Consider the following 15,792-nt stretch of genomic DNA (forward strand, 5'->3'; position numbering starts at 1 on the left):
TAAGGCCTGGTAGCCATATTTGCCATGTGACTCTTCCCCAGCCTTCCCAAGGGTTACCCAGGATTGCTTTGCTCTGTTAATTAAACTTGGATTTACTAATTCAGCTTGATTGGTTTATTACATCAGTGGCAGCGGATACCCAGCAACTGGGATTAAAAACTTATCAGTTCTTAACCTTCCTAATGCTGCAACCCTTTAATACAGTTTCTCATATTGTGGTGACACCCCCCCCCCCAATTATTTCATTGCTACTTCATAACTCTAAATTTGCTACTGTTACGAATCATAATGTAAATATCTGATATGTGACCCAAAGGGGGTCTCAACCCACAAGTTGAGAACCACTGAATTAGAGCCATCTTGACAATGGGGTTGTAAGCAACCTAGAGGAGGGTTGGGTTCTTCATCTCCACATGCAAATGAGGATGAGATCAGATAATCCGGAAGTACAAAGGCCTGAGAGGGTTAAGGCAGTATCAGATGATAGACAGCTGCTGGTTTGGTTGGCTGCAGTATCCCTAGCATTCGGCACAGACAGCCACTCAATAAATATTTGCTGTACCAAAAATTGAGTAGGAGATAGGACCTGTGAGGACTCTAGGGATGTGGGGGTGCCTCTTGTAGGGCAAGACTTTACATTTTACAAGAAAACGTTGTGTTTCATTTCTGTGCTAGGGAAGCAGTATGAACGGATGTTCCCCGAAGAAGCCATATCTGGGTTGAAGATCCTGCGTGCTGAGGGCTGAACTACAACTTCAGATTGCGAAGAAGAGACTCAGTGTTGCTCCTTGTGAGTCCGAAGGACACTGGGCTATCTTTAGTTCCCTGTAACAGAGATTTACTAGCTCTGTATCTGAGTTCACATCTTTGTGCCTATTAGGTGCAACTTTTGGAATGCATTGTTAAACTTAGCAGACCACAGGCTCCCACCAACCCCAAGGCTTAGACTATTAGAAGATAGCATCTGAAACTTATAAAGTCCCACCTTCCTCAGTCCCCACTGATGTATTTGGTAAATACAGTGACTTATAGCTTTCTTTTGTTTTGTGACTATAAAAAGTTCATGTCACCTCCTCCACAGTAGAACATGCCACAAGGGAGGGACAGTCTGAATCCCTGTTTCCAGCCATGGGTACTCATAGTTGGCTCTGAAGAAATATCTCTTACTCCCTTTGGACCAAGAACTGTGATGTGGGACCTCAGAGATAAATCATTTTCACCCGAGGCGTCATCTGCATTGGCACCAGGTCCCAGCACGGGGCTGTCACCATCCATGCTGCCCCTCTGAGTGGATAATGGCGAATCCGTCGGTAACCTGCACCCTCCGCTGCCGGCTTTTTGTTTTGGTTGATGGCCTGTTGGTTTATACTAAGCTGGTTGTTATGTTGGACATCCTATTATTGTTTCAAAACATTGTCTCAGGACGCTTGTTGCTAGCATTGGGTCTTCTGCTGCTGCCGCTCCTCTAACATCTAACTTTGTTTCCCCGTCTCCTGCTCCTCTTCTTTGCAGCCTCACCCCATTTAGTTTAGAAATTCTGATGGCTGATTGTAAAGATGCTGATGATAAGAAGCCCCAGTTCCTTCTAACCCAGCAGGTGGTGGTGTCTGGAGAAACTCCCTGAGACATATGGTGGCCTCCTTTTGAGACTCCCCCAAAACATGCCTTTGGGCAGGCAAAGTGGCTCAGTGGGTAAAGGTGCTTGCTGCAGAGTCTGATGACCTGAGTTCAATCCTGGGGATGCACAAGGTGGAAGAGAGAACTGACTCCTGCAAGTTGTCCTCTGACCTCCACACATGCAGTGTGACATGGGTATGCTCCATCCCAAATATAAATAAACATAAAAGAAAAAAAATAAACTAAACAAAATACCTTGTTCCTGGGCCAAAAGTTCCTTTCTTGGCTCACTTAGATAGGCACAGATAAGGGGTGACCACCCAGTGCCTGGAGTCCCCTCACATTTCCATAAATACACAACATGAACATCAGACCCTGTGGGAGGAACTGACTCTGCTGGGGTAAAACCTTAACCACCTGCTCTCATGAGGTGATTAAGTAAGTCTGAAGCATAAGCCTCCAGCTAGCACAGAAGGTTGTCAATTTCAGGAGAAAAGGCCATGAAGGGACACAGAAATACAAGGGCAATATGTCTACCAGCAATACGGCACTTGGGAGGCAAGAAGACCAGAGTTCAAGGAGATTCTTGAACAGTGCATGCAGGGCCAGTCTAGGGGCTACTTGAGACCCTGTCTCAAAAGCCAAAATGGAACAGAACAAGAAATGTAAAGAAGGAGGAACGCATTCAAGAAAAACTGCCATCTGGTATACCAGACAGTTTTGTTTTGATAGTTAGGATAACTTGCAAATATTTGGGAAAATGTGGAGACTGAACTAAAGATAATCAGGGTGTATGTTTTCCTTGATGGGGAAGTTTGACATCCCTGTGGCTGAGTCAGAGTCTGGTAGTAAAAGGAAAGATGGTGGTGAGTTGGGGCCCTACTTTGGTTGGAATTTAGAAACAGCTAAGAGAAGAAATGATAACATTGTCAATGTACAAGAAATGGATGAAGGAGTTTTAGGAGATAGAAGCTGGTTACACAGGGCAGGGGTCCCCTCCAGTGATGTCCTCAGCCATAAGCCAAAATTATCCTTGGTCCTCTCCTGGCTAGAGGCTGGAAGTGTTTGGTGCTCTGCTCCCTGGTCTGGTTCCTAAAGATTTTAGGGTTACTTCTTCAGAAGGGGAAAATGATGGGACTAAGCTGCAGAAAGGTGTCAGGTAGGGCTGGGACCCCAAGGTAGCCATTTCTTAACTGTCCTTGCTGGATGCCAGCAATGCTAACTCATTCCCTCCCCATAGCACACCCCTGTTTCTGGCATAAGTACTTTATTGTATTTATTTATTTTGAGACAGAGTCTCTCTATGTAGCCCTAGCTGTCCTAGAACTCACTAGATAGACTAGGTTAGCCTCCAATTCTGAGATCCTCCTGCCTCTGCCGCATGAATACTCGGATTAAATGTCTGGCGTGCATATGTCCTTTCAAAAAGCCCCAGAGAAGCAGCTAGGTGATACTTTACTTCCTGGGACCTCTCCTGCTCTGCAGGAGCTCTGTTCTAGCTCTGTGTTTACTCCCTACCTCCCTCCTCCCTCCTCCCTTCTAATTCTCTAAAACTCACTCTGTTTGGTCCATGAATTTCATTCTCTAAGTTTGAGAGACGTGAACCCCAAAGCTATTGGCTCAGGGCAGCCTTGGCGGCTGCTGAGTTTCCCGGATCCTAGCTCCCTAAGAAGAGAAAGGCTCCATCATTCTTATACACCTCAATATTCCAGTATCATGAGACTCGAAAGATGTTGAAGGACAGGAAATTGATAAGAAAAGGTCAGTGCCTGGACAGATTGGCTCAGTGGTTTAGTGCACTTGTGGCTCTGCCAGAGGACCCGGGTTCAATTCCCAGCACCCACACTGGGTGGCTCACACCATTTGTAACTCTGGCTCCCAGAGATTTGACACCTCTAGACTCCAAGGGCACCTGCCCTCACATGCACATATCCACACGCGGACACACACACCTACACGTAATTAAAAATAATAAAAATCTTTTAAAAAGAGAAATTTTCAGAGCTTATATCAGAACTAAAGATGAACTCTGAGGAAGCAAACCCCCACTTTCCCACTTCATCCACGTTTCCCTGTCAGGCTTCTCCTCCATCATGCTCTGTCACCTCCTCCTCTTCCTCCTCCTTCTTCCTCTTCTTCTCCTTCTTCTCTTTATCTTCCTCCTCCTCCTCTTCCTCCTCTTCCTCCTCCTCCTCCTCCTCCTTGTTTTGTTTGTTTGTGGTAGGGTTTCTCTATGTAGTCCTGGCTGTCCTGGTGCTCAATATGTAGACCAGGCTGGCCTCAAACTCAGGAGAGATCTTGTCTCGGTCTCCCAAGTGCTGGGATTAAAGGTACATACCACCTTGCCCAGGAACAATACTCTCTATCAAAAGAAGACATTGTTGTGGCCTCTATCTATACTCTCTGGGCCAAAGATTGAGCTGGTGACTGGCAGGATGATTCAGCAGGTGAAAGCCCTTGACACACAAGCCTGGGCACTTGGGTTTGCTGCCTGCAATTCAAGGTGAATGTAGATAACCTGCTTCCAAAGGCACACCCTCCTTTCTCATGCTTGCGCGCGCGCGCACACACACACACACACACACAAATATTTTAAAAATTGAGGTGGAAACTTTGGTTGTGGTATTTCCTGATCAATGCAAGGACCCTTTGGGATTTGCTAAAGAATTTCAGGTCACAGCTGGGCAGTGGTGGTGCACGCCTTTAATACCAGCACTCGAGAGGCAGAGCCAGGTGGATCTCTGTGAGTTCGAGGCCAGCCTGGTCTACAGAGGGAGAGCCAGGACAGGCACCTACACAGAGAAACCCTGTCTCGAAAAAAAAACAAAAACAAAAACAAAAAACCAAAACAACCAATCAAACAAACAAAAAAGAATTTCAGATCACATATTGACCTATGAACCAGGGTTTTCTGACATATCAAATTAATTTAATTATTGGCTTCAGGAAGTGAGGAAGGGGGGTGGTTTTGTTTGCTAGATAGAAAAAGCACCTTGAGGACTTCATAGATGTGCTGGGCTTGATAGTACACATCTGTAATCCTAGCACTTGGGAAGCAGAGGCAGGAGCATTAGGAGTTTAGAGTCACAGTCACAGCTATACGATGAGTCACATGAGACCTTGTCCCAAAGAACCAAAGAGGGGCTGGTGAGGTGGCTCAGTGGGTGTGGTAGTTACTTTTCTATTGCTATGGTAAAATACCAAGACCGCTTAGAGCAGGGAGGGTCTATTTTGGGCTTAGGTTCCAGAGGGAGAAGGGTCCCTCACCATCGTGATGAGGCAGAGCGACAGCAGGCAGGCAGACATGGAGGATGGAGCAGCAGCTGAGAGCTCACATCCGGAATGGCAAACAGGAAGCAGAGAGAACAAAGTGGAAACATGCACGGCTTTTGATGCCTGGAAGACCACCCCCAGTGGCACACTTTCTCCAGTAAGGCCACACTCCCTGAGCCTACCCCAACAGTGCTGCCATGAGGACCAAGAATTCAAACACCAGAGACTTGTGGGGGCGGGGTTGGGGGTGGGGTGGACATCTCATTCAAGCTGCTACAGAGAGTAAAGGTGTTTTACTTTTAAAGCCTGAGGGCCTGAGGTTGCACCCTGGGACGCACGTGGTGGAAGGAGAGAACTGACTCTTACCAGTTGTCCTTGGACCTCCACGTGGATGCCACAGCTTGTGCCCACCTCCACACACTGCAAATTATAAAAATGAAATTTAAAAACGAGACAGAGTTGTCGGGGAGCAACACACTGAGGACTGTGGGGTTCAAGGCCAGCCTGAGTTACACAGAATGTTCAAGACCAGTTTGAGCTATGTAGTGTTTCAAAAAAAGAAAAAGAAAAAGAAAGAATAATTCAAAAGCAAGATAAATCTATTCTTATCATATACACATGCATTCGAGTCACACAAAATGAAAGTCCCTAAGAGGGGCCAGATGGGGCTGGAGAGAAGGCCCAGTGTTTAAGAACATGCCCTTCCAGAGGCCCTAAGTTCAATTCCCAGCCCCTGCACGGAGGCTGGCTCACAACTGTCTATAATCATAGTCCTACGGGATCTAGTACCTCTTCTGCTGTGCACACAGGCAGACAAAGCACCATACGCATGAAGTAAAGAAGGGCCAGGCGAGCTTTCGGTGTTGTTGTGAAGCAAAGACAGAAGCGGCTGTCTGGGCTCTTTTTGAGGGCGGGGTAGCGTGGGGGAGTTAAAACACAAGCTATGAGAGAGTGAGGGGAGGAAAGGAATGGGGAAAGGTAAGAAGAGGAGTGGGTAGATGGGAACAAGGTCCAAGTTCCTCTGTGAGTCAATTCTAATCTAGAGCCACTGTTTTTCCTCCCTTCCTTCCTCTCTCATTCCCTCTGTCCCTCCTCCCCTGTCTTCCCCTCTCCCTCTCCAAAACTTCTGTTCTTCTGTGACCCCTGGACGGTCAAATAAACTTCATGCAGCCTTTCTTGGGTGGTCTCTTACTTTTGTGTGTCTTCCACACACATGCATATGGTAAAAATGGGTTTCTCCTGTTTGTCTCTCTCTGTGTGTGGCTGTCATGGGGATTGAACCTCTAAGGCTTTGCACATACTAGGCAAGTATATCTCCACGGACTGTATCCGTACCCTCTTTTTACTTTGAGACAGAGACTCGCTGAATTGGTTAGGCTGGTCTTGAACTCCATAGCCCAGGCTGTGATCCTCCTGCCTCAGCTTCCAGAGTAGCTTGAATTCTGGGCCTGTTCCAACAAATCTGGCTGACCCTCCCTCCCTCCTTCCTCCCTCCCTCCCTCTCCCCTCCCTTCTTCCCTTCCTCCTTCCCTCCCTCCCTTCCTTGCTTCTAGAGAAAGGGTCTCCTTATGTAGACCAGGCTGCCTTGGAACTTATAGTGACCCACACTGACAATGAACTCTTCCTGCCTTGGCCTCTGGAATGTTCAGATTACAGGTTCAGGCAACCAAGCTGTGCTAAAACTAGATCCATCTCTAGAAAGATAAATGGGCCTTAGGGAAAACCTCTTTTTGCACCTGATAGTCCCCTGTCAGGACACCAGAACCTCAGGCTGTAGGGTGTGGTGCTCAGAGTCCAACATACACCATTATTTTTCACTAGTTTCCTGTACTGACTAAAAATCAAAACGGAGTCATCATGCTAAGTCCCGTGTTGCCCGACTGAATCTTATGCTGTCATGCCTCAATTCTCCCACAGATAGGGAATTCTGATGTTAACAAGTTATTTTCCTACGGTACCTCTCTGTTTCCATCTTACAAAGGAAGGGGTTTTGAGCAGGACTTGGTGCTGCAAGCTATTTGTGGGGTGAGTTTGAGGTGGGAAGATCTCATGTTAAGACCTGCCTGGGTTACACAGTGAGTTCAAGGTCAGGCTGAGTAAGTAATGAGGACCTGTCTCAGTGTAAAAAGTAAAAGGAAGGCTGGGGATGTAGCTCTGCAGTAGAGAGCTTGTTTATCGTGTGCAAAAACCTGGGCTCAATACAAAGCACAGTAGAAACTCATAATTGGCCCACTGGCACACTTAAACTGTTTGGTTGAATGAAATGTTGCATGGTTTTAGAATTTCCTATAAAGATAATTAATTAACATTTTTTTTTTTTGAGACAGGGTCTCCCTGTAGAGCCCTGGCTGGCCTCGAATTTGCTATGTAGACCAGGCTGACCTCAAACTCACAGAGATCCTCCTGCCTCTGTCTCCCAAGTGCTGAGATGAAAGGTATGTGCCACTATGTCTGACTTTTATTTAAGATCTTTATATGTGAGGCAGGGAGTGTAGGTCAGTGACAGAGTGCCTGCCTAGCAAACAAAATCCTTATAAATACTGTAAGCGGAAGAGGGGAAGAAAGGCAGGGAGGCTGGAGAGTTGGCTCAGTGGTTAAGCACGCTTGCTGTTCTTGCAGAGGAACTATGTTCAATTCTCAGTACCTACACGGCCGCTCACAATGGCCTTTAATTCCAACTCCAGGGAAGTCAATGTACTGTTCTAGTCCATATGCACATGGTGCATACAAACTCACATAGGCAAACACACACACATAAAAAAAAAAGTTGTTAAAAAAAAGAAAAGAAGCCAGGGGTGATGTGCAGGTACTTGGGAAGCTGGTAAAGGAGGACAGCCCAGGCTACAGAAATCTTCCTTTGTAGGCACAACAGCTTGGCACACAATTGGCACTTATTCTTGTGTGTGTGTGTGTGTGTGTGTGTGTGTGTGTGTGTGAGAGAGAGAGAGAGAGAGAGAGAGAGATGTGTGCCACTGTGAATGTGTGGAGGTCAAAGGACAACCTTAGGTACTGATCCTTGCCTTCCACAGTGTTTGAGACTGACTCTCTCTTTGTTGCTCTGGCCTTGTACACTTTGAGATATCCTTCTGTCTCCTCCTTCTGTCTTGCCATAGCATGGGGATTACAGATGTACTTACACAGCTCTCTGTGGGTTCTGGGGATTTGAACTCTGACCTTACACTTGCAAAACAAGGGCTTTACCCAGTGAGGCATCTCCCCACCTCCCACGCTTAATTCTTTTGCAACTGGAGGCTCACTTCAGCTTTCACAGTTGTCTTTATCCAGGCCTGTGGCTCTGGTTCATTTGTTTTTACCTCCAGGGAGGCGTTTTACAAAATGACTTTGACATATGTCTCCATCTGCTGCCCCCAGAGACGCAGCTGATCTCTGATTGTTTCCAGGCCTTTCCTTTTAAAATCAGTTCCGCATCTTTTTCTGGGTTGAGAATCGAATTTCAGAAGCCAGAGTCAGAGGAAGTCTGTTTCCTTCTGCATCTCCCTCTCTTTGACCTGCCCTCTAAGCCCTTCTCCACGGGTCTAGTTCCCTCCAGAGCTGGCTTCCAGGCCTCCCCTGCAAGCCTCTCTACTCCCAGCTGCATGCAGCATGTTCAGCTCTGATTTCTCTGCCTAGACTGGAGAGGAGAGACATCTCTCATCTGTCTCACCGCTGGGTACCCTACAAATCTCAACAACTGGATTCCAAGGCTTGGTGGCTCACATCTGCAATCCTTGGGAGGCTGCCAAAGGAGAATCGCAAGTTCCAGGCCAGTGTGGGCTACATAGTGAGACCCTGTCTCAAAACCACAAAACAACAACAACAACAACAAAGGCCGAACCACAAAAACACAAACAACAGTTGGAGGGATTCTCAGAGCGGGAGAGCTATCTTGGTGGATAAAAACCTGTGGTCAGGGGTCTGGTGTGAGTGGATGGGGTAGTGGGAGGAGCCAAGAGGAGAATGAGTTTTCTTGGGAAAAGATCAGACAATGTTTGGAGGTTGGAGGGGGGTAGATTTAGTCTTTTTTTTTTTTGGACATTTTAGACGAGGGAGGGGGTTATCTGCATTGTTAACCCTGCCACAGCCACTGCCTTTTGTGTGGCTTTGGCAAACCCTTTCAGCTCCCAGTTTTCCTCCTCTGTAAATGCCACTCATATCTGCATCTATTCCCTGTTACTTCTTTTTTTTTTTTTAAAGAAGATTTATTTTTATCATGCGTGTAAGTCTTTTGCCTGCGCGTATGTCTGTGCACCACATGTGAAATACACACAGAGGACAGAACAGGGTGTTGGGTCCTCTGGAACTGGAGTTGCAGATGGTTGTAAGCCACCACGTGGGTGCTGGGAATTGAACCTGGATCCTCTGGAAGAGCAACTAGTGCTCTTAATCGCTGAGCCATCTCTCCAGCCCATCCCCATTCCTTCTTTAAATTAAGTACTGTTCTACCCTTTCTATCTTGTATTGAGGAACTTGGGGCTGAAGGACAATAGGTTATTTTCCCAGCATCTGGTTTTCCAAGATACCCCTCCCCCCATGCCCCTTTTTTTCCTCTGCTTCACTTTGTCCAGTAAAGAATGGTCAGAATGGTCCCCCTGGGCGGTGATGAAGAAATGGGTGAGTGGGTTCCCATCTTTTTGTATCCTCTGGGACCCTCTGCCCAGCTGAACTGTACCCTCTTGTGAGCTGAGTGGCTCCTTGATAGCTCACTCCATTGCATGCACACAGTGTCCACCAGAGCGTGCTCCAGGCCTCGAGCCACTACTTTAAGAAGGAATTGGGGTTGGAGGGCTAGATGGGACCAGGAGGAAGATGGTCCCTACAGGGATGGAAATACTCTGGAATCAGAGAGGGGCACCATAACCCTTCCCCTTCCTCCCTTCTTGTTTCCCTGCTGCATTCAAACCCTGTGCTGGCCTTGTGTGTGGCCCTGGGCAGGAGCCCTTCCCCAGTGATCTCACCCAGCAAGTCCAGGCAATGCATCAATCCCTCTTCCAGAGGATCATGGGAATCCTAGGATTAATGTCTGTATCACAGGTTGGCAAATGTGTCAGTCACCCAATGTGTGGCAACTAAAGTTATAGGTGTTTGTTTTGTGCCTGGGGTGGACCCCAAGTCTTACAACCACCCAAGAATGGACATCATCATTTTCTCCAGTATAACTTCTCACAGAAATCCAGTTCCTCCAATTGTAGTAACTTGTAAAAACAGGTTTGTTACCAATTTCAAAAGACCTCATGAAAAGAATTTCTTTTCTCTGTACACTCCCTCCCAGGCTACTGGCTATCTCAGCCACACCCCATTTTCAATCCAGGCAACTCTTGCAGTTACTAATGTTTAACTTTCTTTGCCTGAACCGGCCTGGGCTCGCCTGTTTTGCCCTTCCAGAAGGAAAAAACCCACCCTCACAGAGAAGGTTAGAGGCTCCTGAACATTCCTTTCTGAGAGTCATGGTCCTCCTGACACACCCACATCTCTGAAGAAAAAGTAAATCTCATATCTTTTTAAAAAAAAAAATGTCAACATGCCTTGGCTTCTAGAATAAGGAGTGCCTGGAGAAGATGGTGTAGAAGGTGCTTCTAGCCATCCCTGGTATCAAAGGTCTAAAGAACTCCCACCTCAGTCTTGGGAATCAGCTCCATGTCCAAGCCACACTCTGGGGATCTTGGGGACTTGGAAACAGTCTTGACTCATGGATCTCACAGTCCAGCAGAGGCCAGGGAGACAGATCAGTCTACAGTCTCTCTTGGTACCCAACTTGAAGTATACCAAAGAAACGAACTTGGAGTGTTTTGATCTCCACATCCTATGAGAGTTTGTGTAATGATTCCATTATATTTCTCCCTTAGAGAAACATTAGGGAAGGCATTTAGTAATTACAGACTTCAGTTTTGTGAGTGAGTGAGTGTGTGTGTGTGTGTGTGTGTGTGTGTGTGTGTGTGTGTGTGTGTGAGAGAGAGAGAGAGAGAGAGAGAGAGAGAGAGAGAGAGAGAATGTGCAGGTAGGTAGGTGCATATAGAGGCCAGAGGACAAATTTTAGGTGTTGTTCCTCAGTTGATATCCACTTAAAAAATATGTATATGTATATACATACATATATATATATCCATATATCCACATCCCCACACACATATGAAAAGTATATATTCTATTTTTAGACACAGTCTCTCACTGGCCCAGGGCTCATCAATTAAATTATGCTCTCTGGCTAGTGAGCCCCAGAGATCCCTGGCTCCCTCTTCCTAGCACTCATGTGTTCATGCTTCTCTGTCTCTCTTGTTCTGACACGGTCTTATGTAGCCCAGATTGGTTTCAAACTCACACGGTAACTGAGGGGGACCTTGAACTTTTGAATCTCTTGCCTCCCCATCCTGAGTGCTGAGGTTATAGGCATGAAGCCCTGCACCCGGTGTTTAGTGCTTCATGCATGCTAGGCAAGCACTCTACCAACGGAGTTACATCACCATCCCTTCAGTTAAATTTTTAAGAAATGATTTACTTACTTTTTAATTTAATTTAATTTTTATTTCATGTGCATTGGTGTTTTGCCTGCATGTATGTCTGTGTGAGGTGGCCAGATTTTGGAGTTTCAGACAGTTGGGAACTGCCATGTGGGTGCTGGGAATTGAACCCAGAGCAGCCAGTGCTCTTAACCACTGACCCATCTCCCCAGTCCAATACTTGTTTATTTTATGTGTATGAGTGTTTTACTTGCATGTATGTCTGTGGACCACATGTGTGCCTGGTACCTTCCAAAGTCAGAAGAGGTCCTTAGATTTCCTGGAACGGGAGTTGTGAATGGCTGTGAGTCACCTTGTGGATGCTAGGAATCAAACCCAGGTCCTTTTCAAGAACAAGTGCCCTTAACCAGGGAGCCATCTCTCCAGCCCCTAAAGTTTTTTAAAAGAATAATTTATTTTAATTATTTTTGATTATATGTTTGTGTGTATCGGCATGTGGGTATGCACACATGACTGTAGGTACCCAAGGAGGCCAAAGCCATTGGATGCCCTGGTGCTGGAGTTTCAGCAGCTGTGAGCCACCAGACTTGGTGCTGGAAATTGAACTTGGGTCCCGTGGAAGAGCAGTGTGTTCTCTTAACCATGGAGCTGTTTCTCTAGCCCCACGTCTTAATAATTTTCATCCCTGGGGCTTGCTGGTTAAGAGCACTTATTCTTTTTAGAGGACCTGGGTTTAGTTCTCAGCACCCATGCTGGGTGACTCACAACCACCTGGAACTCCAGTTCCAGGGAATCTGATGCCCTCTTCTGATCTTCGAGGACACCAGCACACACGGTGCACACAAACTCATGTAAGCACACACATAAACACACAAACTAAAAACCAAAACTTCAAAAATTTCATCTCTTTACTTTTGCTGCTGCAAGTATGGAGAAATGGCATTTATATAACTTAACAGGAATCCAAGGTGTATTAATGCGGTAACATCTCCTCTCATATTTTTTTAGGGGGGTGTTTTTGCGATAAGGAAGGTCTCTCTGCATAGCTCAGGCTTGCTTTGAACCAGCTATGTTCTATAACCACTACCCCCTCCAAAAATTGTTTCATGTATCTATTTCTAGGCAAGGTCTTACTATATTGCTCTGGCTAGCCTGGAACTTGCTATGTTAGACCAGGCTGGCCTCAAATTTACAGAGATCTGCCTGCCTCTACCTGCCTCTACTGGTTAAAGGCTTGCAATTAAAAACCATTTCTGTGTGTGTGTGTGTGTGTGTGTGTGTGTGTGTGTGTGTGTGTGTGTGTGTTTTAAACTAAAATGCAAAGACTTTCAAGAAAATCATGTGAGACACAGGAAAACCCAAAATGTTTTTTCCTGTCTTTTTAATTAACTAATTAATTATTTTTGAGATAAGGACTCACCCAGCTGCTTAATCTTGTATTCTTTTTCAAAAAGTTACATTTTTATGTACTGTGAGAGTGTAGACTGGTCAGAGGGCAACTTTCAAGATCCAGCTCTCTCATACCACCGTGTGGGTCCAGAGCATTGAACTTAGGTTGTCATGCTTGGCAGCAAGTGCCTTTACTAGCTGAGCCGTCTTGTGGGCCCCTCTATTGTATGTTATCACGAGGCCTGTCACCCTGAGGATTGTTTTCTCCACACTCCGAGCAATTCTGCAGCAGGCAGCAGCTTGGTACCCTCCAATTCCCTGAAGTTCCGAGACAGTACCAAATCCCACAAGTTGAGACTCTCCTGAAAGGCTTCCCCCCACCCAGCTGCAAAGCCTCGGGTTGTCTGCTCTGTGCTCTATGAGTCGGGTTCTCATGACTCCCCACCCCCACCCAGGGTTCAATTAATTTGCCAGAGCGGAACTCAGGGAAGCAGTATTTATGTTTCCTGGTTTATTAAAAAGGACAGATAAAAGAGATGGGGTCAAGTGTGGGAGGAGGGGCTCTTTGCTCCCAACCTTAGCGTCCCCAGTGCTGGGAACACACAGGCATGGCCCATCATGTCTTAGCAGATGTGGTAGCACATATTCAGCTATCTGAAAGCTCTTCAACCCCATTCTTTTGATTTCTTTTTCCTTTTTGTGGAAGTAACGTTATGCAGCTCAGGCTGGCCCGGAAACCACCACACAGCCAAGTATAATCTGATCCTCCTGCCTCCAGCTCCCGAGTGCTGGGATCACAGGCGCGTGCCATGTTTAGTTTATGTGGCTGCTAAGGATGGCTGGAGGCAGGACCTTGTTGGTGCTAGGTAAGCCCTTTACCGACAGAACTGCACCCTCAGCCCTGGTCTTTTTTCATTTTGATGGAGCCTTGTTTATTTAAGCCTGCTTGAATACATCATGGGTCATGATGATGAACTTGACCCTCAACCTCTCTCTCCACACTAATGGAATTAATTAGCTGTAAGCCTCAACCTTCTAACCCTCCCTTGGTCTTGGCAGTGGCCAACCCTCATCTCAAACTACCTAGGGGGATCAGCCACCAGCCATCAGTTTAGCACACCGAAGATACTGGCCACTTCAGAAATTCCATTATTTATTTTGTGTACTCATGTGTGGGTGTGTATGAAGGCCACAGGACAACATGTGGGTCCCAGGGATCGAACTTAGGTTGTTAGGTTTCACAATGTGCACTTTGACCCTTGAGCCATCTTTCCAGCCCAGCTATGTGCACTATTAATGTTCTAACCATTTCTTTATTTGTTCACCCATTTTCTGCAATGTCGGTGTGAACTGAGGACAGCAGGGAAGTAACGCTGATTTTACTTTCTTTTTGTGGTACTAGGGGATTGAACCCAAGGTCTCATACATGTTGGGCTAGGTAGGATTCTACCACTGTGATGTATCCCAAGCTATTTTTTTTTTTCTTTCAAAAAGTAAATCACAAAAAGATGGTGGTGTAGCTCAATGGTAGAATGAAACAGTTTTAGCATTTTCAGAGCCCAGGAGTTAATCAGCAACACACACACACACGCACGCACACACGCATGCACACACACGCACACACCCCTGCAGGTAATGAGCAAGCCATTCTTAATTAGTTATTTTCGGATGATTCTCAGTTCATGTTGCTGCATATCATTACTGTTATCATTATTATTGTTATTAAGAAGGCGATCTAGCTATTTAGCCCAGTTCTGAACATGTGGTCCCCTGCCTCAGCCTTCTGAATAGCTGGGAATATAAGCGTGCACCAGAACACCTCACCTGGGATTGCCTATTTAGAAATGAGGATCTGGGTGCTCATTCCCTCTAGGTCATTCCCGTATCTGTCTGTCCCAGGAAAATCTTCACAGATCTCTGGTAAATGTATGCCAGGCTAATGTCTAGTCATGACCTTGAAGGGTCATGGTGTCTGTTTTTCACTCTCTGCTCTGTTATGGCCTATAATAATCCTTTTACAACTTCATAGTTGTTACTGTACATCCTTGTGTGTGTGTTGTGTAGGTTTGTGTCCTATCGGATGCTTAATTCTAGGGTGCATTTTCAGCACAGACCTACTTAACGATTGCTAACCATTGCGATCCAACAGCGATGGCTTGTGTCACCAGGAACCGTGCTGAGCACACGAGGAGCACTGCCTTATTTAATTCCCATTTTACAGGCAAGGAAATGGGGGCTTGGAAGCCTCTCCCCAAGGCTTTTCAATGAGTAACTCTTGAGCAAGGGCTTGAATTCAGGTCCAATTGAATGCAAACACATGCCACACTGCCTAGAGACTATAGACTCTCAGAACTGCAGAATTTTTTTTTTTTTTTTTTTTTTTTAGGATTTCTCTGTGTTGCCCTGGCTGTCCGGAAACCCACTCTGTAGACCAAGCTGATTGAACTCACAGAGATCCACCAGCCTCTGCCTCCCGAGTGCTGGAATTAAAGCTATGTGCCACCATGGCCCAGCAAAACTGCAGAATCTTAATAATCCAGAGACTCTTCCCATCCACTGCTCATGTTTTTGCACAGACTCATGCTTGGCCAGAGTCAGGACGTGACTCATACAAGATCATCTACTTCAGTTGTAGCAGGTGTAAAGTGTCAGGGAGAAGTTGGAATTGTAGGTGAGAACTCTGATACTCAGGAGCTGGGCACAAGTTCGTTTGAAGTTAGTAAAAACCCAGGAAAAGAAGCTGAGTTTCTGAGCTCCCCCACTACTCCCTTTCCTCCCCTTTCTTTGGCTTCACATATGCTTGACAAAGCTCTCTACCGCTGAGCTCTAGTTCCAGCCTTCTTGGAATGTGTGGATGGATGGGTGCGCACATACCATTATTGCATGTGTATAATAAGTCAGGAGGCTACCTGGGGGTTGGAGGTGTGTGTGTGTGTGTGTCAGCCCTCTCCCTACACCAAATGAGTTCCGGAGATCAAACTCTGGTCATCATGCTCAGCATCAATCACCTTTACTTGCTGAACACTCTTTCGGGTCTTATGTTTTCATCTTGAGAGAG

This window comes from Peromyscus californicus, unplaced genomic scaffold (genome assembly GCF_007827085.1).
Source record: "Peromyscus californicus insignis strain IS unplaced genomic scaffold, ASM782708v3 Scaffold_4__1_contigs__length_199733344, whole genome shotgun sequence".
NCBI classification, from domain to species: Eukaryota; Metazoa; Chordata; class Mammalia; order Rodentia; family Cricetidae; genus Peromyscus; species Peromyscus californicus.